A 24,508-nucleotide genomic window follows, 5' to 3' on the forward strand; every position below is an offset into this window, starting at 1 on the left:
AGTTCTTTAGGAGCTCAGAGGAGGGAAATGCGTCTGAGTTGGGGATCATACCTCTGAGGTAGGGGCACTGCCTAACTGCTGCTGGTACCTACAAGGCGGAGTGATGAGGCTGGCTCTGGCAATCTAGAAAAATAAATATATAAAGCTGAGGTGAGATACCCCTACTGGGGCACCTCTGACAGGAAGAGCAAGAGAGACAGGAAGTGCTTCTCCCTCCTTCCCCTTTCCAAGCTCCCTTTAGTACCTCATATTGGCAGAGCCCACCAGAAAGTGCTATCACTTTCCAAACTCCCTCCAGTGCCCCCTATTGACGGAGCCCACTGTGCTATCAAAGGAGTCCCAGCCCCAACACCAGAGAGTATAGAATAGAAGGGTGAGGTGAAGCCGGAAGACCAAGAGTAAATGACCAACAAAATTTATCTCAACCCAAAAGCCCACTTAGGCTAATTAAGGAAACATCAGAGCCTTTCCCAATAAAGTCAGGAGCAAGAAAAAGGTACTCACTCTTATTTCTATTATTTAACATTTTGCTGGATGTCCTAGCCAATACAATTATACAAGAGAAATAAATAAAATGCAAAAGTTGGAAAGGAGGATATACAATAATCACTATTTGCAGATGATATGTTAGTACACTTGGAAAACCCAAGAGATTCTACTATAATAAAACCCACTACAAACAGTGAGATAAGTTAGCAGATTATAAGATTAAGACAATGAAACCTATAGCTTCACTTATAGAAACTATACACGGAAGACATAATGTAAAAAAGACCTGTTTTTAATCACAACCAAAATAAAATACTAGATACAATTTTACAAGAAATATGGAAGAAATACATGAAAAAAACTCTGCCAAAAAAGAAGAGTTGAAATAACAGAAAAGTATACCTACTGATAGGAAAACTCAAAATCATAAATATTCCATTTATCCTTTAATAAAATTCACATTTAACATGTTCAACAAAAATACTGATTTTTTTCCTTTGGAATTAGACAACCCAATTCTAATATTCACATAGGAATAAAAAGAATACAACTAAAAGAGTATACCAATAAGGGAGGACTACAGCATATTATGAAGCTTTGATAATTAAAATAAACCGTTGTAAATGGCCATGTGATCATATTTACCAAAATCAAAATATGTAAATATTTGATTCCACAATTCTCCTTCTGGGAATTTATCCCACAGATAACATTTGCACACATGTAAAAGGCTAAGGTTTTACATTTCAGCATTGATTGTAATAATGAAAGATTAGAAAAATCCCAAATACATTAATAGGCGGATGATTAGCTAAATTATGTTCATGCATCCAATAGAATACTATGCACCTATAAAAAGAAGTATTTCTCTATGGAAAGCTCTTCAAGATACATTGAGTGAATAAAACAAGATGCAAAGCAGTGTATACAATATACTACTATCCATATAAAATGGGTAAAATAAAATATATTTTTATTTCCTTGTGTATGGAAAAATAATGAAAGGATTTAAGAGAAACTAAGAATAGTCATTACTTAGAAGATTTCCTCTTCCAGAAATAAAAAACAAGAATTCTCACTGATATACTTTTATATGCTTTGATTTTTGAATCACGTAAATGTTTTACCTTCTCAAAAATCAAACAAATAAAAACAAGAACAGCAAAGGCTGCCACACTAAATTTTTAATCCCCCAATTTACCCTTTAATTCTATACAAAACATATATAAAATGTTAATAAACCCAATTTACATTTTATTCTATATAAAACGTATAGAAAACTCTCAGATAAATGCAGGCATAGCCAAAGAAGAGAAGAAGCATCAAGAGAAGAAAAGAAGCATCAACACTAAATTCAATGAATGATTCATTTCTTATCTGATCACCCATCACTGCAAGATAAAGGAAATGAAAAGAGAACTCCTCAAAGGTAGAGACAAGTCTTATTCAACTTGATTGTATTCCATTTAAGTTTCTGACAGAAGCTCCTCTCAGTTGGGTTAATAAGACCAAGCGCTTCAGAACTAATGGCACAAAGTGAGCTGGCCTCCAGGATCTGGTAATTGTGTGTGGGTAAGGACACCAAAAGGTAAGGAAGGTGATGATGGTTTGCAGACCTCTGGCCTCATCTTGTAGCACTCAGTGCCTAGCCAACAAGCCTATGCCATATCTTGGTTTTTCAGGGCCCTAACTTTGGGATCTACTAAAGTAATTGCAGCAAAGCTATTACCTAGATTCCAGTTGTTGAAAAGATCTAAGGCAAGAATTAATAACTTCGAAGAAGGGACAGCTTGAAGGAAACCCAGGCATTTTTCCTAACCTTTTACCAGCAGCCTGTCTTGTGCGTAAAATGTTTTCTAGAAAACACACAAAAAAATGAAATGTGTAGGAATCTCATGAGAAACTGGATTTCAGGGCCCAAAAACTAAAATATAGGATTAAAAATCTTTAGTTATATCTTCCTTTTTGTATACAATATTCAATGATAGAGTTCCAGAATTCCATACAGTTCCTTGCTTTTGCTTCTTTTCCTACCAATAAAACAGATTCTAGACAGGCTTTAATTCAGGGAGTATCCACTTGAAGCTAAGAATTTCTTCCTTCTGGCTCACCTGATTTTTTATATCTTTATCTGAAGTGAATTGCTATATGAGACCTAATTTCCCATCACCAGCATTATCAGTAATTTTTCTAGTGTTCATTCATTTATATAAGAAAGATATGAAAAAGCAATAAAATATTCAAATAATTGCACAAATGCTGCTGAACAAAGACAGCAATGTTGCTGAAACTGGTTACAGGCAGGCAGCTCTCAAAATATTCCTTTGTCACGATTGCATGACATAATCCAAAACTCTTGCATGAAAACATGTTTAGGATGGCATTAATATACTATGTGAAAGAGAAGGTTATACACACAGTCAGAAATTTGACACCAAATCAATCACTTATATTGTGGAATTCAAAATCCAAACACTTCCTGCTGCCTCACTGTCAGTCATTTATAGCCTGGCATAAATTAGGTTGATATGATAATCTCCTAATTATATCTAGCTGCATTCCTCAATATAGAAATGGCATTTTGATTGGAGTTGAGGGTAGAAGTTTGGGAAAGAAAGGCAAAGGGTATTTTGGAAGCTCAGGGGCTGATATGGTTTGGCTCTGTGTCCCCAAAGAGTGCTATGGCTTCAGAGGGTTCAAGTCCCAAGACTTGGCCGCTTCCATGTGGTATTGAGCCTGCGAGTGCACAGAAGTCAAGAATTGGGCTTTGGGAATCTCCGCCTAGATTTCAGAAGATGTATGGAAATGCCTGGATGCCCAGGCAGAAGTTTGTTGCAGGGGCAGGGCACTCATGGAGAACCTCTGCTAGGGCAGTGCAGAAGGGAAATGTGGGGTCAGAGCCCCCACACAGAGTCCCTACTGGGGCACTGCCTAGTGGAGCTGTGAGAAGAGGGCCACCGACCTCCAGACCCCAAAATGGTAGATCCACCAACCGCTTACACTGTTGGCCTGGAAAAGCCACAGACACTCAACACTAGCCTGTGAAAGCAGCCAAGAGGGAGTCTATACCCTTCAAAGCCACAAGGGCGGAGCTGCCCAAGAACATGGGAACCCACCTCTTGCATCAGTGTGACCTGGATGTGAGATCTGGAGTCACAGAAGATCATTTCAGAGCTTTAAAATTTGACTGCCCTGCTGGATTTTGGACTTGCATGGTCCTTTGTAACCACTTTGTTTTGGCCAATTTCTCCCGTTTGGATCTGCTGTATTTACCCAATACCTGTACCCCCATTGTATCTAAGAAGTAACTAGCTTGCTTTTGATTTTACAGGCTCATAGGCAGAAGAGATTTGCCTTGTCTCAGATGAGACTTTGGACTTTTGGGTTAATGCCGAAATGAGTTAAGACTTTGGGGGACTGCTGGGAAGGCATGATTGGTTTTGAAATATGAGGACATGATTGGTTTTGAAACGTGAGGACATGAGATTAGGAGGGGCCAGGGGCTGAATGATATGGTTTGGCTCTGTGTCCCCACCCAAATCTCATCTTGAATTGTACTCCCATAATTCCCATGTGTTGTGGGAAGGATCCAGTGGGAGATAATTTGAATCATGGGGGTGGTTTCCCCCAGACTGTTCTCATGGTAGTAAATAAGCCTCACGAGATCTGATGGTTTTATCGGGGGGTTCTGCTTTTGCTTCTCCCTCATTTTCTCTTGCCACCAACATGTAAGAAGTGCCTTTTGCTTCCTGCCATGATTCTGAGGCCTCCCCAGCCATGTGAACTTTAAATCCAATTAAACCTCTTTTTCTTCCAGAAAAAGTCTTCCAAACTTAGTCTCCAGTTTGTCTTTATCAGCAGAATGGAAGTGGACTAATAGAGGGGCATTTAAGGGAAGAACAATTCCTTGACCAGGGTATTCTGGAAAGCCACAGAACAGGCATAGGAGGAACAGGCAGCCGGGAGACAAGAGAAGGGTGGGAGAGAAGGAGGAGGGAAAACAGCAGAACTGAAGTTCAACTACTCTGTGTTTTCTCAAATATGCCTGGTAACTCTAGTTTACTCACTTAACTCCATTCCTATATACATCAAATATTTAGCCAACGTCAAATATTCAACAAATAGTAAGTGCCTATTCCATGCCAGATGCCACACAAGGCTATGGAAACAAGATAAAAATTACATACCACCTGCCTTGGTGTGTAAATCCCCATATCTGGTGCCCTCATCCAGTCCCAGAGTGAGATGGAGCAGGGACACTTCTTAGGGGTCTGTGGGTCCCAAGCATAGAAATAATGGAAAATCCTGAGTTCCTTCAAGGGAATTTCCAGGTACCTAGCTCTCCCTGAGAAATAAATGAGCAACTAGATAAGCAAGAAGGTAATAGTAGCTTAAAACAATATCCAAGGAAGTTAAAATAATACAATGTTTGGTTCTCCATAGAAAGTAAAGATAAAATCTTAACATATGTTCCTGAGTTGTTTTTCAGAAACCCAGACCCCCACCGAACAGCATGTAGACCTCAGATAGGAGGAACTGAGGACTGATCTCTGACCACTTCTCTTTGCTGTAAGTTTCTTCCTGATGGGCTTTAAAGAAGTCACACCACAAATCAGAGCTAACAATCTTTTCTGCTGACTCAGATCTTAAACAAAGCTTCCCTTCCTTAACCAATTACAAACCAGAAAATCTTTGAATCTACTTATGACCTGCCCCCACTTCAAGATATCCCATCCTTTGTAGGCCAAACCAATGTGTAACCTCCACATATTGATTTATGATTTTGTCTGTAACTTCTGCTTTCCTAAAACTTAACCATGCCTTTAAGAACTTCACTTGCAAGCCATTGAGGAGATCAGGTCTTTCAGCATAAGCTGCCCTATTCTCCTTGCTTGGCACCCTGCAAATAAATGCCCTCCTTTCTTCCACTGCAGACCTCAGTGTGGATGCTTGGCCTTACCGCGCCAGGTGAGCAGGCCCCAGTTAGTTCAGTTCGATAACAAGAGGGGAGAATGTCCAGGAAGACGAAGGGAAGAATGTGAGATAAAGAAAGGAAGAAAATGATGTTTAATCCTCATTTTTAAGTAGAAATGGGAGTTTGCAACAACAACAAAAAAGTAGAATAGAGGGATTCCAGCATGAGCAATGGCATGAAAACAGACTGGAGCAGGGAACCAAGCAGCTGGGTCTTGTTTGAGTTTAAGGTGTGCATTAGAGGTATGTGGAAGCTGATACCAAGAAAGGGTGTGCTTATCCTGTAAGCAACGGGAAGCCATTAAGCAAAGAAAAGCCATTAAGCAAAAGGAGTGGAAGATCAGATCTTATTTTAGATAGCTTACTCTGCCAACGGTATCATAAAAAGTGAACTGAAACCTAAAGCCAAGGAAACCAGATAACAGGCTTTTGTAAGAGCCAATTCCTACATTGTCTCTGGCTTAGGGGCTTTTACATTTGTCACTATTACATTTTGTTTTATTTTATATATATATATATATATTTATTTTTTAGAGATGGGGGTCTCACTATGTTGCTTACGCTGGTCACAAACTCCTGGCTCCTAAAAATTTTCCCGTCTCAGCCTCCCGAGTAGAACATTTTATTTAATCAGATGCCACTCATCTTTCCAGCTATTGCCTTCACCAGGTGACTGCAATTTATCCTCAAACAGGGACACTTTTTAAGATGGGATGCTAAAACAACAGACATAAACTCAAATTCTCCCCCTCCTCAGCCCCCACCAAAGGGATAACAGAATCTGCCCATCACTGGGGGTTGTTAGCATAACACATACTTGACGCTCAAAAAATGACAACTCCTGCTTTTCTACTTAGTTTTTATTTTTTTAATTTGGAAAGCTAACAATAATAAATTACTTTTTGTTATGGTCTGGGCTTATAAATTCCAGCACACTGCCTGTAAATGCGTTAGCTCAAGAGGGGGACAGTTTACTAATTTGTCAATCATCAGCCCACTAGTGCACTTTTATATACATGTAAAATATATATATTATATATTATATATTGTATATTATATATTATATATTATATATATAGTGAGAGAGAGAGAAAGGGGGGGAGAGAGAGAGAGAATATGACATGGAAAGAGAGAATGAAGGCACACTAATGTCTCCATCACCAAAATGGAGAGATCATTGGTTTTGTGGACTATCTCAGATTGGCTGCCCTCTGACATTAAGGATGCCTCTAGGCTGACCCTTCCAATAACTTCCAACTCTCAGTTTAACATATACTCAGAAAACACAAAATAATTTTAATATTATTCTTAAAAAAATTAAAAGGTATATATGCTTTTAAAAATATCGTAACATATTCCAAAGCCAAATATTGATGTCCACTAAGAGTTTACTAGTGTTTCTTTGAACAACTTAGGTAAAAAAGAGTTAACTATATCTAAAAAGAAATTTCTTGTTAGCTTCATGGATGATTCCCATACTGTCACCCTATCAATTGGCAGTATCTCTGTTTTCCTAAGCTACACATACTACTTCAGCTTTAATTAAAAGGCCCGTTGCCATAGTTTCTCAGCGAACAGCTCAAGACATGCTTGAGTCCATTATTAACTGAGGTTTCTAGAGAAATTGTAATATAGCAGTAGCCAGCCAAAATTTCCCAATTTTATCTCCCACCCAGAACAGCCGATGATTCAGACATACAGCTAGGTAATCCAAATATTTCAAGAGAGTCTAAACAATTAAGAATGTATTTGGGATTCACTTTGGGATGCCCCACAACTGTTTTTAAAACAAGAGGCAGTCACACTGTAGATCAGTCTGAAATGCTCGCAACTGCCTGCTGCCTGGTGCGTGCAGCTCACTGCAGAGTGGGCAGTAGCAGGAATATACTTATTTAATGTTCTGTTAATGAGTCTTCAAAGTTGGTCAGTTAGTTATTTAAAACTTGTTAATGGTCTACTGCTTAATTACTTCTTAATGTGAAATTTCTACTCTTTGTAAACTCATCAGTAAACGAAGAGATACATATTGTTTTCTTTAAAATCTGCAAGTAGTTCTTTAATCTCAATCTATTTTATGTACAGAAGTTGGAGAGAAATGCAGAAAATATAAAGAATAATGAGATTGCCGGGCATGGTAGCTCACAACTGTAATCCCAGCACTTTGGGAGGCCAAAGCGGGCGGATCACAAGATCAAGAGATCGAGACTATCCTGGCCAACGTGGTGAAAACCCGTCTCTACTAAAATACAAAAATTAGCTGGGCATGGTGGTGCGTGCCTGTAGTCCCAGCTACTCAGGAGGCTGAGGCAGGAGAATTGCTTGAACCGGGGAGGCAGAGGTTGTGGGGAGGCAGAGGTTGCAGGGAGCCGAGATCACACCACTGCACTCCAGCCTGGTGACAGAACGAGACTGTCTCAAAAAAAAGAAAAAAGAAAAAAAAAAGAATAATGAGATTGGACCAAAAAAATAAGAAAAGAAACTTTTCCAAAATGAAAAATCTATTGATGTTTGATTCCTTAAAAATTTGTATAATGGTAAAATAAATGGAATCTTCAGTATTTCATGAGTTATATGTAGCAATACACATCTCTACCAGCATCATCTTACCAATGGTCAAAATCCTACAAGATTTTCTAAAGGGTAAATAAATAAAAAGAGAAAAGTAACAGGCTTGAAGTGGATGGAGGACAGACTAGTTAAAGTCAGTTCGTGTTCCCAATTACAATAAAGTAGAATAAGCACGTCTCTCATTGAACGCAGCTGTAAAACTGAATAGAATGCATTGAGCAGCTACTTGAGGATTCTGAAACATAAACAGCAGCAGGCCAATTGAAGTAAAAAGGCCAAAATTCAAAGTATATGAAAACCAGTTGTGAGTTTGCCATTTTTGACCTCCATTATTCCCCAGACTGAATGCAACGCAGCAGTGCAGCCTGAAACCCAGAAATGGGTACTGAGGTTCAGATACAGAGCTCCAGAAAAAGTGCCCTAATTCTGGGTAGCGAGGTGAGAAGGAGAAGTCTTAAGACTCAGAGAAAGTACAGAAATCACTCATTTTTTTTCTTTTCTCACAGCCCCTAAACAATACCACAGGCAGGGCAAACTCCTATTCCTTTATGTTTGGTTTTTATCTTCCTTCCTGGATGCAAGTGCGGTCACAGAAGTGTGCAACAGGACAGGACAACAAAAGCCCCAACTTTTTGGCTAGACAAACAAAAAGGGAATCCGAAAGTACTATCAACCATACAGAATTAAAAGGAGCAAAAGAGAATACCATAAACAGCTTTAGGCCAACAAACTAGATAACTTAGATGAAATGAACCATTTAGAAAGGCAAAAATTACCAAAGTGACTCAAGAAGAAAAGTAATCTGAATAGGCACATAAAAGTAAAGAAGTGGAATTAACAACTTAAAATTATCTTCCCACAGAGAAAACACCAGCCCCAAATGGGTCACTGGTGGAATCTTTCAAATATTTTTAAAAAACTAATACCAGCAATTTACAAACTCAAAAAACAGAGAAAAACTCAAACTATATGTAAGAACCAAAACTAAATTGCCTTGAAAAAGAAAAGCAGCAGGAAACTTATTTTATTATCTTGGATGAGGCAAACAATTCCTAGAAATGACACCAAAGTATAATCCATAAAGAAAAATAATTGATAAATTGGACTTATTAAAACTTTTTAACTTTGCACTTAAAAAGACACCATTAAGTAAATGAAAAGACAAACCACAGACCATACAAATATGCAAACTATATATCTATTAAAGAATTTGTATCCAGAATGTATAAAGAGCTCTTAAAATTCAATAAGAAAAAAAATCAATTTTACAATGGACAAAAGATTTGAACACTTCATCAGAGAAGATATATGAATAGCTAAAAAGCATGTGAAAAGATGCTCAACATCATTAGTCTTTAGGGAAATGCAAATCAAAACTCGGAGCTATCACTACATATCCAATAGAATAGCTTTAGTAAAAAAGACAGACAGTAACAAGTATTGCCAAGGATGTCAAGATACTGGACCCCACATACACTGCTGATGAGAATATTAAATTGTACAGCCATTTAAAAAAACAACTGGAGAATTTCTTTAAAAATTAAACTTACCATACAACCTAGCAATTTTACTCCTAGGTATCTGCCCAAGAGAAATGAAAATATATGTCCACACAATGGTTTTAAGCACATATTCATAGTGGTGCTATTTGTAATAGCTAATCATTAGGGAGAAACGCCAATGTCCATCAACTGGTGAACGGATAAATCAAGTATGGTATATTCATGGAACGAAATACTATTCAGCAATAAAAATGAACAAACTACGGATACATACTACAACATGGACAAACCTCAAAAACATTAAGCTACATGAAAGAAGCCAGATGTAAAAGACTACATATTATATGATTCTACTTATATGCCATGTCCAGGAAAGGCACTATCTACAGATACTGAAAGCAGCATGGGGTTAGGGATTGGAACAGAGACTGATTGCAAACAGGCATGAGAAATCTTTTGGGGATGATGAAAAATATTCTAAAACTAGAAATTACACCTCTCTCTCTCTCTCTCTCTCTCTATGTATATATATATATAATATATATATGTTTAAAAAAATTTTTTTTGAGACAGATTCTTGCTCTGTTGCCTATGCTGGAATGCAGTGGCATGATCATAGTTCACTGCAGCCTCAAACTCCTGGGCTCAAGTGATCCTCCTTATCTCAGCTTCCTGAGTAACTGGGACAACAGGTGCATACCACCATGCCCAGCTAATTTTTTTATTTTTTGTTTCACTATGTTGCCCAGACTGGTCTTGAACTCCTGTCCTCAAGCAACCCTCCCGTCTCAGCCTCCCAAAGCACTGGGATTACAAGTATGAGCCACAGCACCCAGTCTGAAATTTTTGAAAAACTAAGTTGGGCCTAAAAACGTCTAGTAGAAGTAATTTCCATACATATGAAAGCCAAGAAATTGGAAAAGACTGTCCAGGGAAAAGAACAGAAAAAGCTTACCATGAGTACTTTAGGGATAGCAGACAGTAGCAAACCAAAAATAAATCAAAAGATTACCTATGGTAGATTGCAAAAATGGCCACAATACTATGTAACTCCTCCTACCAGGACTCTTCTCTACCCGCTATGACTTGCTTTGGCCAAAACAATGTGTCAGCAGAGGCACTGTACAAGCCCAGAGTCCAGACTTCAAGAGGCCTCACGCACTTCCACTCTTGCTGCTTTTGGAACCCAAATCTAACCACATGTGAACCAACCTGTGTTGGCTTACTGGAAGAGGAGAGACCATGCAAAGGAAAACCGTGAGTCAGCCAGAGCTCATCAAAGACACCTGGGTGACTTCCAGCTGTGATGAGCCAAGCCTGACTCAGACCAGACCAAGTGCCCAACTGGGCACAGCCCAGATCACCAACCCACGGAATTGTGAGCTAAATGATTAATGTCTAAGCTACCAAGTTTTAAATGGTTTGTTACAAAGAAGCAGCTAATTGATACACTACAAAAGGGCAGTGATGACTGCTAGACAGCATAATGAATCAAATGGTTGAGTTTTGTGAAGTTGTCCAATAAGGATATGCCTCCCAGGCACAAGAATAGAAAAGCAGTCACCAAGTCTGGGAGTTGGCAAAGTCACTGTGGCAGAAGGACTAATTAATTGCACGAGTGAAGTGAGAATAACAAAGTTTCTCAAAACTGTTGGTCCAAGGGTCTATAGTGAGCAGACTGCCAAGTGACATTAAATAAGAAGGTAATGACAGGCTGACCCCCAGAGAAGACTTCGGTCCTGACGAAGGTAAGAAGGGAACTCATTAAGAGCTCACAATAAGGCCGGGCGTGGTGGCTCACGCTTGTAATCCCAGCACTTTGGGAGGCCGAGGCAGGTGGATCACGAGGTCAGGAGATCGAGACCATGGTGAAACCCCGTCTCTACTAAAAATACAAAAAAAAATTAGCCAGGCGTGGTGGCGGGTGCCTGTAGTCCCAGCTATTCGGGAGGCTGAGGCAGGAGAATGGCGTGAACCCGGGAGGCGGAGCTTGCAGTGAGCGGAGATCGCACCACTGCACTCCAGCCTGGGCGACAGAGCGAGACTCCGTCTCAAAAATAAAAAAGAGCTCACAATAAGGTCCAGAGACAGAAAGGGGTATGATCAGAGAAGGACATGTCCGAATTCAAGATCTTGGTATGAGAGTAGTTCTAAGGCATGACACAATATGCACAAGGAGGAAGGATGATTGGATGAATGGATGGATACGTTAATGAACAGATGGGAGGATAGGTAAATAAAGAGCTACAGATAAACATAAATCGATAAGAAAAATTACTTACATAAAGATTAGAAAGTTCCCCTTATATCTAGGCTTTCCTTATAAATTTTCTGCTGTCCTTATAAGTTGGTCAAACCATTTTCACTGTTTTTGCATTTTGTTTTTATTTCTTTTTTATATTTATTTTATTTTTATAGATGTCTATAGATTACTCTTCCAATAAAAATTATATAAATAAGCAACCGGGCATGGTGGCTCACGCCTGTAATCCCAGCACTTTGGGAGGCCGAGGTGGCTGGATCACTTGAGGTAAGGAGTTCAAGACCAGCCTGGCCAACATGGTGAAACTCTGTCTCTACTAAAACTACAAAAAATTAGCCAGGTGTGGTGGCAGGCACCTGTAATCCCAGCTACTCAGGAGGCTCAGGCAGGAGAATCGCTTGAACCAGGGAGGTGGAGGTTGCAGTGAGCTGAGATCGTGCCACTGCACTCCAGCCTGGGCGACAGAGCAAGACTCCGTCTCAAAAAAAAAAAAAAAAATTATATAAATAAGTCTAGCAGAAATGGAATTTAAAAAGTTTCAATCATACTATCACAAATGTCATAGTCTTAAATACACTGTCAGGCAGTGTTTTATACACTCAAAATGACAGAAACTTCTTAAAGTAAAACAAATTCCACATTACCCCCATATACACACACACACACATATATACATATATACACACACACACACATTTATGCAATATATTTTTATGCGTATATATAAAAATATGTACATATATATTTCTTAACCAACTTCACTGAGATACAAGGTATATATAATAAACTGCACCCATCTAAAGCAGCAATTCTCAAAATGTGGTCCATAAACCTCTGGGGTCCACAAGACTCTTTTAGGAATCCACAAAGTAAAGAACGATTTTCATAATAATAAGCCATCTTAGTTTTACATTTTTGTATCAATGTTAATGTCATATTTTTAAAAAAAAATCCATTTAATCTAATTTGTCACTTCTGTGGGCATCAAGTTGTATAGTATATTCTCTTATCCTTTTTTTTTCTTTTTATTTACTTTATTTTGAGACAGGGTCTTGCTGTCACCCAGGGCGGAGTGCAGTGGTGCAGTCACAGCTCACTACAACCTTGACCTCCTGGGCTCAAGAGATCCTCCCACCTCAGCCTCTGGAGTAACTGGGACTGCAGGCGTAAGCCACCATGCCCGGCTTTTTTTTTTTTTTTTTTTTTTTCCTTTTTTGGAGCATTGGGATTTCATTGTGTTGCCAAGACTGGTCTTGAACTCCTGGGCTCAAGTGATCCTCCCACCTCAGCCTCCCAAAATGCTGAGATTAGAGGCATGAGCCACTGCAACCAGTTTTCTTACCCTTCTAATGTCTGTGGGTTCCATAGTTATACCCTCTCTTTCATTTGTCATACCAGTGATTTGATCAGTCTAGCTAGAAGTTTATAAACTTTGTTGATCTAAGAGTCTAACTTGGTTTTCTCTTCTCAATTATATCCATGTTTGCTCTTACCTTTATTATGTCCTTCTTTCTACTTATTTTGTGTTTAGTTTGCTCTTCCCCCCAATACCCTCTCCAACTTCTTAAGGTTGAAGCTTTGTTAATTGATTTGAGACTTTCCTTCTTTTCTAAGATAAGCAGTTAAAACTATATGTTTCCCTCTGAGCACTGCTTTGGCTGCACCCCACAATTTTGAGATACTGTGTTTTCATTATCATTTAGTTTAAAATATTTTTAAATTTCCTTTATGGTTTCCTTTTTGATACATGAATTATTTAGAAGAATGTTATTTAATTTATGAATATTTGAGGTTTTCTTGGAGATATTACTGATTCCTGTATAATCTGTATTATTTCAATGCTTTAAATTAATTGTGACTTGTATTCTGACCCAGAATATAGTCTGTCTTCGTGAATGAGTCATGTAAGTATGGTGTTTCTTTACAAATATTTATTTATTCATTTTAAGACCAGGTCTCACTCTGTTACCCAGGCTGCAGTGCAATGGTGCTATCATGGTTCACCACAACTTCACCCACCTAGACTTAATCAATCATCCCACCTCAGCCTCCCGAGTAGTTGGGACTACAGTGCATGCCACTAAGCTTGGCTAATTTTTGTATTTTTGGAGAGACAGGGTTTTGTCATGTTGCCCAGGCTGGTCTCAAACTCCTGGGCTCAAATGATCCTACTACCTCGGCATCCCAAAATGTTAGGATTATAGGCATGAGCCACCACGCCTGGCCAATGAGTGTGGTATTTCTAGAAGTATCGGTTAGGTCAAGATAGTTGGTAGCGTTGTTTAGATCTTTACCTACATTTTTACTGATTTTCTGTGTGGATGTTCTATCAATTGCTGAAAGTCGTATGCTTATAAACTCTGTTGATCACCATCTGTGATTACAGCATTGTCTAATTCTGCCTTTACTTTTGAAATGTTTATGTCATACCTTTTGAAGTTAGGTTTATATTAGTTAGATACACACTTGTGATAATGTCTTCCAGAATGATTGGTCCTTTCATCATTGTGGAACATCCTCTTTGTCTCTGTTAATACCATTTGCCTTGATTATCTACTTTACCTAATATTAATATAGCCACTCTAATCTTATGATTATTGTTTGCATCATTTATATTTTTTCCATCCATTCACTTTCGGTCTGTGTCTTTATACTTAAAGTAAATTTCTTGTAAATAGCATATAGTTAGGCTCTGCTATTTATTGATTCTGGTCATCTATGTCTCATAATTGGAGTGTTTGGCCCATTAATATTTAATGTAATTATTGATATTATTAGATTTAGGTCTATTACTTTATTATTTATTTTCAATCTGTCTCTTCTGGTTTTTTGTTCCTGTGTTCCCTTTTTCTTGCCTTCTTCAGGTCATTTGGATATGTTTTAGAAGTTCTAGTTGGGTTTATCTCTTGGGTTTGCTTTTTTTAATTAGTTGCTCTGAGAGTTAAAATATGCATCCTTAACTTTTCATTCTACCTAAGTTAATATGCTACTTCACATAAAATGTAGAAACTTTGCAAATGTATAGGAATTCCATTACTCCCCTGCCATTCTTTACACTAAAGGTGTCAAACATCTATATATTTTACACACCCCACAAGACAACGTTATAATTTGTGCTCTATATTTACTCTAATATTTGCCATTTCTCTTTTTTTTCTTTTTTTTAAAGAGATAGGGCCTTGCTCTGCTGCCCAGGCTAGAGTGCAGTGGTATGATCATGGCTCACTGTAGCCTCAAACTCCTGGGCTTAAGCAGTCAGCCACCTCAGCCTCCCAGGTAGTTAGGACTATAGGAGCACATCACCATGCCCAACAAAATTTTTAAATTATTTTTTATATAGACAAGGTTTTGCTATATTGCCCAGGCTAGTCTGGAATTCCTAAGCTCAAGCAATTCCCCCGCCTCTGCCTCCCAAAGTGCTGGGATTACAGGCATGAGCTACCATATCCGGTCCAATATTTGCCATTTCTGATGCTCTTTATTCAAATATACCACCACATTTCTCAAAATTAGTTAAACAGATTACCAAAGCACAGCATCTGGCTCTCATTTGGCATGAATGCATAAATTATACATAAAAATTGTCTCAAATCTTTCCTTTAAAGCTTATGACAGTTAAAGCAATACCACTTGGCACTAATGTGACTGTAAGTAAAACACAAATTCAGGAACTGGAATTGGATGACAGTACTGGTTATAAGGTAAAATGATTACAAAATAGTTCAGAATTATTTTTAGATTACAAATTGAAGTACAAACATTAAATATCAAACTTTGATTTAAAACTCTCAAAGGATGAAAGTCCCTTCAATTAAAAAAAAAAAAAGTCAGGGATATTTTCAACTCATTTTCTTTTTTTTTTTTTTTTTTTTTGAGATGGATTTTCACTCTTGTTGCCCAGGCTGGAGTGCAATGGCACAATCTCAGCTCAGCTCACCGTAACCTCCACCTCCCAGGCTCAAGCGACTCTCCCACCTCAGCCTCCCGAGCAGCTAGGATCACAGGGGCCCGCCACCACACCTGGCTAATTTTGTACTTTTAGTAGAGACGAGGTTTCTCTATGTTGGTCAGGCTGATCTCGAACTCCCAACCTCAGGTGATTTGCCCACCTCAGCCTCCCAAAGTGCTGGGATTACAGACATGAGCCACCGCACCTGGCCAATTTCAACTCATTTTCTAAAGTGTCTGATCTGTGTATCCGTGAAGTAAACACAGGGTAAGACATAAGTAAGGTATAACTATATGTCTAAAATAAAATACGGGGCCAGACAGAGTGGCTCATGCATGTAATCCCAGCACTTTGGGAGACCAAAGCGGGTGGATCACATGAGGTCAGGAGTTCGAGACCAACCTGGCCAACATGGTGAAATCTTGTCTCTACTAAAAATATAAAAATTAGCCGGGCATGGTGGCGAGCGCCTATAATCCCAGCTACTCGGGCAGCTGAGGCAGGTGAATCATTTGAACCCAGGAAGCAGAGGTTGCAGTGAGCTGAGATCACACCACTGTACTCCAGCCTGGGCAACAGAGAGAGACCCTGTCTCAAATAAATAAATAAAAATAAGATACAATATGAAAAGCATCTGTCTCTTTCCCCTTAAGGAAAAGAGGGATACAGGATATTTGGGGAAGTTAGCAAATTCATGAGAATTGAGAATGAAACTGACTTGTAGAAAACTTCAAATATTCATTCATTCATCCAACATTTACTGAGCTTCAGTAAGTGTCAGATTCTAAACTAAGAACTGGAGTTTTAGACTGCCTTTAAGAGTCTCACAATAACAACAACAAAAAAAAACTAAATTGTTACTATGAGGCGGGAGTCATGAAAGTTTCCTTAAGGAGATAACTTATGAACTGGACTTTCAAGAAAGAGCAAGAGTTACCCTTTTTTTTTTTGTTTTGAGTATTTTTGTTTTTGTTGGAGGTGTATGAGAAGAGAGAGGAAAGAAATAGAAAGAGGCTTTCTTAACTGGAAATAACATGGACAAAAACAGTAATCCTAAAAGAGCATGGTCCATTTGAAGAATTATAAGAAGTGTGGACAAATGGTAGACTCGACCTATCACAGGACATCAGTACGAGGAACCCTTTGGCATTAGACTAAGAATGAACTTTATGATCTTGAAAGAAGTGGGAAGCTACTGAAGGATTTTAAGTAGGGGAGAAATATGCATTACCCAACTCCTTCTCCCTTGCCTACCTCTACTACAGACACTAGGAAAGATAAAACCTCACATCCCAAGCCTGCTTTATAGTGACAGATGGCCTGTGACAGTTCTGGCCAGTGAAGGGTAAGCAGAAATCTAACTGAAAAGTCTTCTGGCAAATATTCAGATTTTCTGATAAATAACCATGGCTGGCTCTGCCCCTTCCCTTCCTTCCTTCCTTGAATTTAGACACCATATCTGTAACTGTGCCAACCATTCTCCAACCACAAGGGAATGACCAGATTATCCCAAATATGCTGAAAATGACATGGTAGAACTGCTCAAACAAAGCCTGTGGCCATCTCTAGCCTTCTTGTTATGAGAGAATAGAAATCCCTGTTTATTAATAACCCATCTTAAGTTGGGTTTTCTATTACTTAAATCTGAATGCCTCCATAACTTAAAGAAGTTTTAATAATTAATTTGTATTTTCTAATGATCTTTATTAAACTGGTGTGGATGGGTTGGGGAAGGGGATGCAGAGAGACTTGTCCAGAGGCTTATTATAGGGCTTGAACCAAAGAAACAGCAATGGGAATACAACGAAAGGCAGAGTCCAGAGAAATTTAAAAGAGAAGACAGATGGGGCAGGATGGATGAGGGAGCCGTCTATTCTATCTTCTATATTCCTAGTTTGAAAAACTGCAAGGGTTTGGGGACTGGATGTGAGAATATTGCCATTCTCCAAAACAGATGCATAAGATGTGGTAAAGGACTGATGAGTTCAGTTTTGGACATGTTCAGTTTGAGATGCCAATGGGACATCTATGGGAAATGAGGAAAAAGTAGGTGACTCTGAACCTAGAGATCAAAAGTGAGGTCTAAATTTGATAGGCAGATTTCAGAGTAACCATGATATGGGGGTAAACTAAAATAGTGAGTATGGTGAGATCCCACAAGTAAAATCTAAATAGGCAAAAATGAGGCCCAGCAAATCTATTGCCAGAAAGTAGTGCTCAGTTGGGCAGCACATATATTAAAATTGGAAAGATACAGAGAAGATTAGCATGGCCCCTGCACAAGGATGAAACACTGAAACATAAATTTGTGAAGCATTCCATATTTAAAAAAAAAAAAAGAAAGAAGATTAGTGGCTGCCTATAGTTAAAGGATGAAGGAAGGAGGGGAATAGGGAATAATTGCTAATGGGTGTAGGTTTATTTTGGGGGTGATGAAAATATTCTAAAATTAAATTGTGATGATAGTTGCACAACCTTGTGAATATACCAAAAACTTATACACTTAAATGGGTGAACTGTATGGTATGTAAATTATATCTCAATAAAGCTGTTTTCTTCTTTTAAGTAGGCCCAAGACAGGGAATATCAAGTTCTAAGTAGGAAGAGGATTCAGTGCAGAAACAGAGAGAGCCAGGGCCAGAAAGGGGCAAGGGATTAAGAGGTGTTGTCTAGAAACCAGAAAGGAAATATCAAGAAGGAATCAGTGGCCAATAGTATCAAATACTGGATAGATCAACTAAATTAAAGACTGAAACAATCAATATATCAATTTGGAAATCATTGGTGAGCTAAGTGTGAGTGGTTATAAATAGTAGCAGCAGAGCCAGATTATATTGAGGAATAAATGAAAGGTGAGGAATAGAAGGTAACAAGAAGCTTTTTCAGGAAACTTTTCTTGTCAAGAGAAGAGTTGGTAGCATAGGGAGGTTTTGTGCTGTTGCTGTTATTTCCAATAGGAAGCACGTATGATGTTTATAGGTAAGGGAAAGGAGCCAGCAGAGAAGGAGCAATTGAGGATAAAGAAGGAGGGGATGACTAATAGAATATCCCCCAAGATGGGAAGAAAAGAATTCACAACATAAGTATAAAATATCAGTGTGGACGACAGATGAATTTTTCATTGGACTGGGAAGGAAGGCTAAGATGCCAGTTAGTTCATAGGTGCAATAAGTTTAAGGAGCTATTACTTGATGCATTAATTGTGAGTCAGGAGATAAAAGGTCACTGGCTGAAGGTGAGGGAGTAGGCTTGAGGACTTCATCGGAGGGTAAACATTTTGGAATAATTATTATAGGAGAGAAATTTTAAAGGAAGAAGTTGAAAAGTTGCTACATACATTTCAAATACTTTTAAAAACTTTAATGTATTTCAGTCAATAAAAAGGTCTTTTACATAATGAATTACCTGCAAATTTATTATACTTCATATTAAAATTTGTAATGGCCACGCTAAACACATGAGCAGGTTGCCATAAATCCCTGGAGAGATGGTGTCTGCAGTCAGAATATGACCCAATGATGCTGATCCTTGGACCTCAAAAACATGGTACCCTTCAAAAGCTCAGCCTCAGGGTCACCAGAAAGGCCCCCAATTGGCCATTTTCCAAGGCCCTCTGCAGCAGAGGCCATAACTCTTTGTTCTCCCTGGGTGAAAGAAGAGTGATTGGGCGGTTTTGTTATAGTTACTGGAAAAGAAATCAAAAGGTGATTTTTTGCTTCTCTCTTTTTTTTTTTTTTTGTGAGACAGAATCTTGCTCTTTCACCAGGCTGGAGTGCAGTGGCACGATCTTGGCTCACTGCAACTTCCACCTCCCAGATTCAAGCGATTCCTCTGCCTTAGCCTCCCGAGTAGCTAGGACTACAGGCATGTGCCACCATGCCCAGCTAATTTTTGTATTTTAGTACAGACGGGGTTTCACCATGTTGACCAGGATGTTCTCCATCTCCTGATCTTGTGATCCACCCGCCTCAGCCTCCCAAAGTTCTGGGATTACAGGTGTGAGCCACCGCGCCCAGCCTGCTTCTCTTAAGAGTACTCACAGCAGATGCCCTCCTAAAGTGTTCAAATAAAATAATGTTATGTCAAAGCCTTTTGTTAACAGTCATGTAGTATACACAAATCATTTTTATTGTAGCTGACACCTACGTCTACTTCCAGCACTATATTCCTTTATGCAATCTCAAGAGTCCCTCTCTCTAATCATACTGGTGTACACCAGTATGTGCTTTCCTAAATCTTGTCTATCCTCATGCCCTTATACCAACCTGGGATTTTGCTCTCATTTCTCTGAATCTACTCAGGTATAGTAGACCCCACTTATCCACCACAGATCCATTCCAAGACCCCAGTGGATGCCTTAAACCACGAATAGTACTAAACCCTCTACATACTATGTTTTTTTCCTATACATACATACCTATGATAAAGTGTAATTTAATTAAGTAAATCTGATGCAACACATTGCCATCAATCAGAATATGTTTTCTATTCATGTCTTCCACCCACATATTTAATGTCTTTTCCATCCTAACTAAGCACTCATCATGCCCTGTGGCCATAACTTTTACGCTTAAAGTGTGACAGCAAAACTATCATGAATTTCTTTTTCCTTCTTCACAATTTCACGGATGGAGGATTCATTCTTGTGGTATATTTTAGAAGCTTCAGCATACAATTTCTTTTTCCTTTCCTTACTAAGTCAAGAAGTTTTACCTTTTCACTTTAAGGAAGCATTTTGTGGCTTCTCTTTGGCGTATCTGAATTGCCAGCCATCACTACTCTTGCACCATGGGGCCATTATTAAGTAAAATAAGGGTGACTTGAACACAAGCGTGGCAATACAGTTGACAGTAAACCTGATAACTGAGATGGCCAGAGTATAAAGTATGGATTTGCTAGACAAAGGGATGATTCACATGTTGGGCAGGACAAAGTGGGATTGGAGCAGGGCAGCTCAGGGTTCCATCGGGCTACTCAGAGTCGCACGCAATTTCAAACTTATGAATCCTTTATTTCTGTAATTTTCCACTTAATATTTTCAGACCACAGTTGGCCACAGGTAACTGAGGCCACGGTAAGCAAAACCACAGAGAAGAGGGGACTACTGTACTTACCATACAACCTTCAGGCTTCAGCATAAATATCACTCCTCTTGGAAGGCTTCTCTAATCACTTGAGCTAGAAGCAACCATTTCACCAGAACTATTCCAACCATTCCTTTTCTATACATAATTTGTTACTTGGTATTTATGCTAATGATGCTTTTTTCTTTACCTGCCTTAAGCACCTAGAAGACAGAAATCATGTTTTCATGGTGCCTCTACAGCATGACACTTTGTATGTAATAGATACTTGGCCTATTACTTCTGGAAGAGGCTCAGAGATCATTCTCACATTACCAGTCATAATACAAAATCTAAGTATCAGTGACAAAAGAGATTTGACCAAGGTGACACAGTTAGTTCATGGCAGAGCTAGAACCCAAAACCAGAATTTTGAACTCGTATTCTTATAATCCTTACATTATGCCAATAATTATTGTTATTACCCTAGTTCCATTTTGCCATCCAGATCTCAAAGAGAGTCATTTTTGAGCCTTAAGATTACATAAAGATGCAAACTTCTCTGGAAAATATTTTGCTTCAATTCTAATCTAGATGAATTTAACTGGCTTGGATGCATGAAAAAAAGTGGGAGTTTTTTTGTTTGTTTGTTTTTGTTGTTTTGTTTTTCTGTTTTGTCACCATGTAGCTAAAGTCAGGGTTAATTATATGGTAGTGTTGACTCTGGTATGATAAACTCTGTGAATAGGATTAATTTGTCTTTTTTACATATGTATTGGCTGTACACTTTTACACAGCAGCCTCCGATGCTCTCATTGCATTTGTGATTCATAGTTGGAAACGGCGCAGCAGTTCAGTTAGCATAACAGAAAAAAACAGTAAGTATAAAATTTCAGCACTGACATTGGGAGTGACCTAGAAGGAAATGTCAAGGGCAGGGGCTCCATCTCCAACCCTTTGTTCGCCCTATTGTCTAACACAGTACTTTGGACAGAAAGAGAAAACAAATGTGTTTATTTGAAAAATAATTGGGTGACAATGAATACTACATCATGTGCACACTTACAACTTACGGCTGACTTAATTAGTATAAATTAATTTAGACCTAACACGTAACTCTAGACAAATTATTTATTTATAAAGATAACCTAATTATAAGGGATTGCTCAATAATAAACTATCACTTTCCCTAATCCACTAAATTAGGTAATTCTTAATGAAAGATGAAAATTTAATGAGATGCTGTGAAATGTGGTTATTTTGCTGGCCATTCTCCAATGATTTGGTACAGGGACACTTGAGGAACATAATGAGGACAACAGGGCTTAGGTGGACCATTGTTTCATTTAGGATAACTTACATAATCACCGGAAAAAAACTAAAGGATTTGCCAGTTCAGTATTATAAGAAATGTCAACTAAAAACTCAATTTCTTTCAGTGAAAATTTTGGGCATATTATTCTCTGGGCTGTGAGCGACACGATTCAACACCAGAGGATAGACAATAAGTAGCCAGATAATTCTTGGGTTACTCAGTCCTTATCTTGTTATGTGACTCTTTGGGAACTGCTTAACTCTTTTGGTTCCTTTGCCTGAAACAGGAAATGGAGAGATTTCCTCAAAAATTGGTAGATATACAACACACTCTTCTCCCTCCTTATGTCAGACAAGGCTTCCCTTATTCCACTGAGCTCATGAATAGGGATTATTTACCACTATTCACTCTGGATATTCTCAAAGGGCATTATAATAGTCTCCATTCTACTGAAGTACTCCCAAGACCCTCTCTTATAATCTAATGGTACCTCAATTACCCATATCACTTTCTGAAATTTCCTTAAAATCAGGATTGTCACAGCCTGACTTTCACCACAGGAATCTAGGGTAACAGTTTACCATTGTTTAAAGTCACAGCATAAAGCATTATAAATCCTCAGGAAAAGTACACTTCTTAGATAATAGGATTCTAGAAACCAGAATGAACACTTGGTTTCTAGACTGTCTTACTACATCAGTGTGAAATCACTTCTCTTCATTAGCTGTTTAGAATAACAAGAACAAAAACACTGATAAGTGTTTAATATGCATACATAAAACACATATTTCTGTCTATTACTGAAATGAAGTTACACTGTTCAGGTCTTGCTAGCTGCATTAATTATTTCACATTCTCATATGCTATTTATGAACATTTAGAAGACTACTAAAAAGCTAGTAAAGTTTGCAAGTATGTGAAAATAAAAAGGGTTGGCAGTTACGGTTCCAAAACATATTATAAAAATCTATATTATTTATCTCTAGCTTCATGAGGAAGAAACTGAAAAAATGTGTTTATTATATACTTAGTGAGGAGAAAATAGCTGGAGATCCTCAGATGAGGAAGGTGGCTTTTTTTCCCTACTACACAACTTTCCCAAAGCAAACTGAGTCCTGGTGCCATGATTTTTTCTCTAGGAGTATTTCTCTGACTACCTGAAAAGGAACCAGCTAAAACTTCCTGTGCAATTGGACTCCTTCCTGGGCGTGTGGGTACCAGAAGCAATACATTCTGCCAAGTAAAGCATCAAAGTGCTCACTGAACTTCTTCATCTGTATAAGGGCTAGCCCAAAGCTTTTTCGTGGTTCAAAGTGAGTCAGCAGATCCTAAACTCATTTTCCTCCTTTGACCATGGTAGAAATGCTGAAAGTCAGTTATCTACTTACTGAGAATGGAAGGAGAAACAGAAAGTACTAATTCTTAGTTCAATATGACTATGATTTGTCAGAAATCAAAATTTTTTCTTGGATAATTATTTTGCAGCAGCCGCTACTAAAAAGCAACAAGAATATTCATTATGCTACACAAATTCTATTTTTTAAAATATGTTTAAAACCAAGTAAATTCAGAGGTATTTCTCAAAGAGAAAATCTTGCAGAAAATGGCATCTTGATAGAAAAAAGAAAAATATTCCCCATGTTTTCCTTAAGGGAAAATATTTCATTTATGTAAGCAAAGTAGTGATGAAATATGACATTCTTTTGCAACACACTCCCATAATTTTTACTTATAAAATAGCATTCTTTGAGTGGTTTATCAAAACAGCTTGCTGATGGGTAGCCCATCAACAAATTAAACTAATATTGCATTTAAATTTTTCAGAAAAAAAATTCAAACCAAATCCATTTTGTTTCAATTTGTGATTTACATTTTTAGCACAAACTCCAGGGCAATTTTTAAAAGCCTGGAAAGATCCAGCAAGAGTTGAGATTTAGCAAATGTTGAATTCTGAGCGATGTCCTAAGAATGTGCATTTTTCTTTTCCGCCCAACTCTGAGTTCTATTTGCCCAGTTTCAGGAACTAGCACCCACTAGGATATTTTTTTTTCATTCATTCATTCAATAAATATTTATTAATAACCCACTGTATACAAGGCACTGAGCCAAATAGTGCAGATACAGCCCTAAACAAGAAAGATATGGTCCTGCCCTCAAGGAGCTCACAGTCTAGTAGACAAGGCAAATACCACACAAAGATTTCAAACTGTACCAGGAATCTTATGAAGCGAGTTAAGGCATTAAACAACTACTCCCAGCTTTCCTAACCAAATGCAAGCTCAGGACAAAAACATTCAACTGAGAGATAACTAAATAAGACATAGTTGTATCTCATTTTTTGTTTGTGCTTTAGCTGAAATATCTGATGGCTAGTATAATAATCCA

The 24,508-nt window shown here is 38.2% G+C and overlaps 1 protein-coding gene and 1 pseudogene across 15 annotated transcripts in view; one reads left to right on the forward strand and one right to left on the reverse strand.

Annotated features, from left to right (window-relative positions):
- The window catches only part of DST (dystonin), a 499,064-nt gene that overhangs the window by 471,964 nt on the left and 2,592 nt on the right, over positions 1–24,508 (reverse strand). The window lies entirely within an intron of this gene.
- LOC129473914 (uncharacterized) lies at positions 17,959–18,071 on the forward strand (annotated as a pseudogene).

The sequence above is a fragment of the Symphalangus syndactylus genome, chromosome 23, assembly GCF_028878055.3.
Source record: "Symphalangus syndactylus isolate Jambi chromosome 23, NHGRI_mSymSyn1-v2.1_pri, whole genome shotgun sequence".
In the NCBI taxonomy this organism is placed as follows: domain Eukaryota; kingdom Metazoa; phylum Chordata; class Mammalia; order Primates; family Hylobatidae; genus Symphalangus; species Symphalangus syndactylus.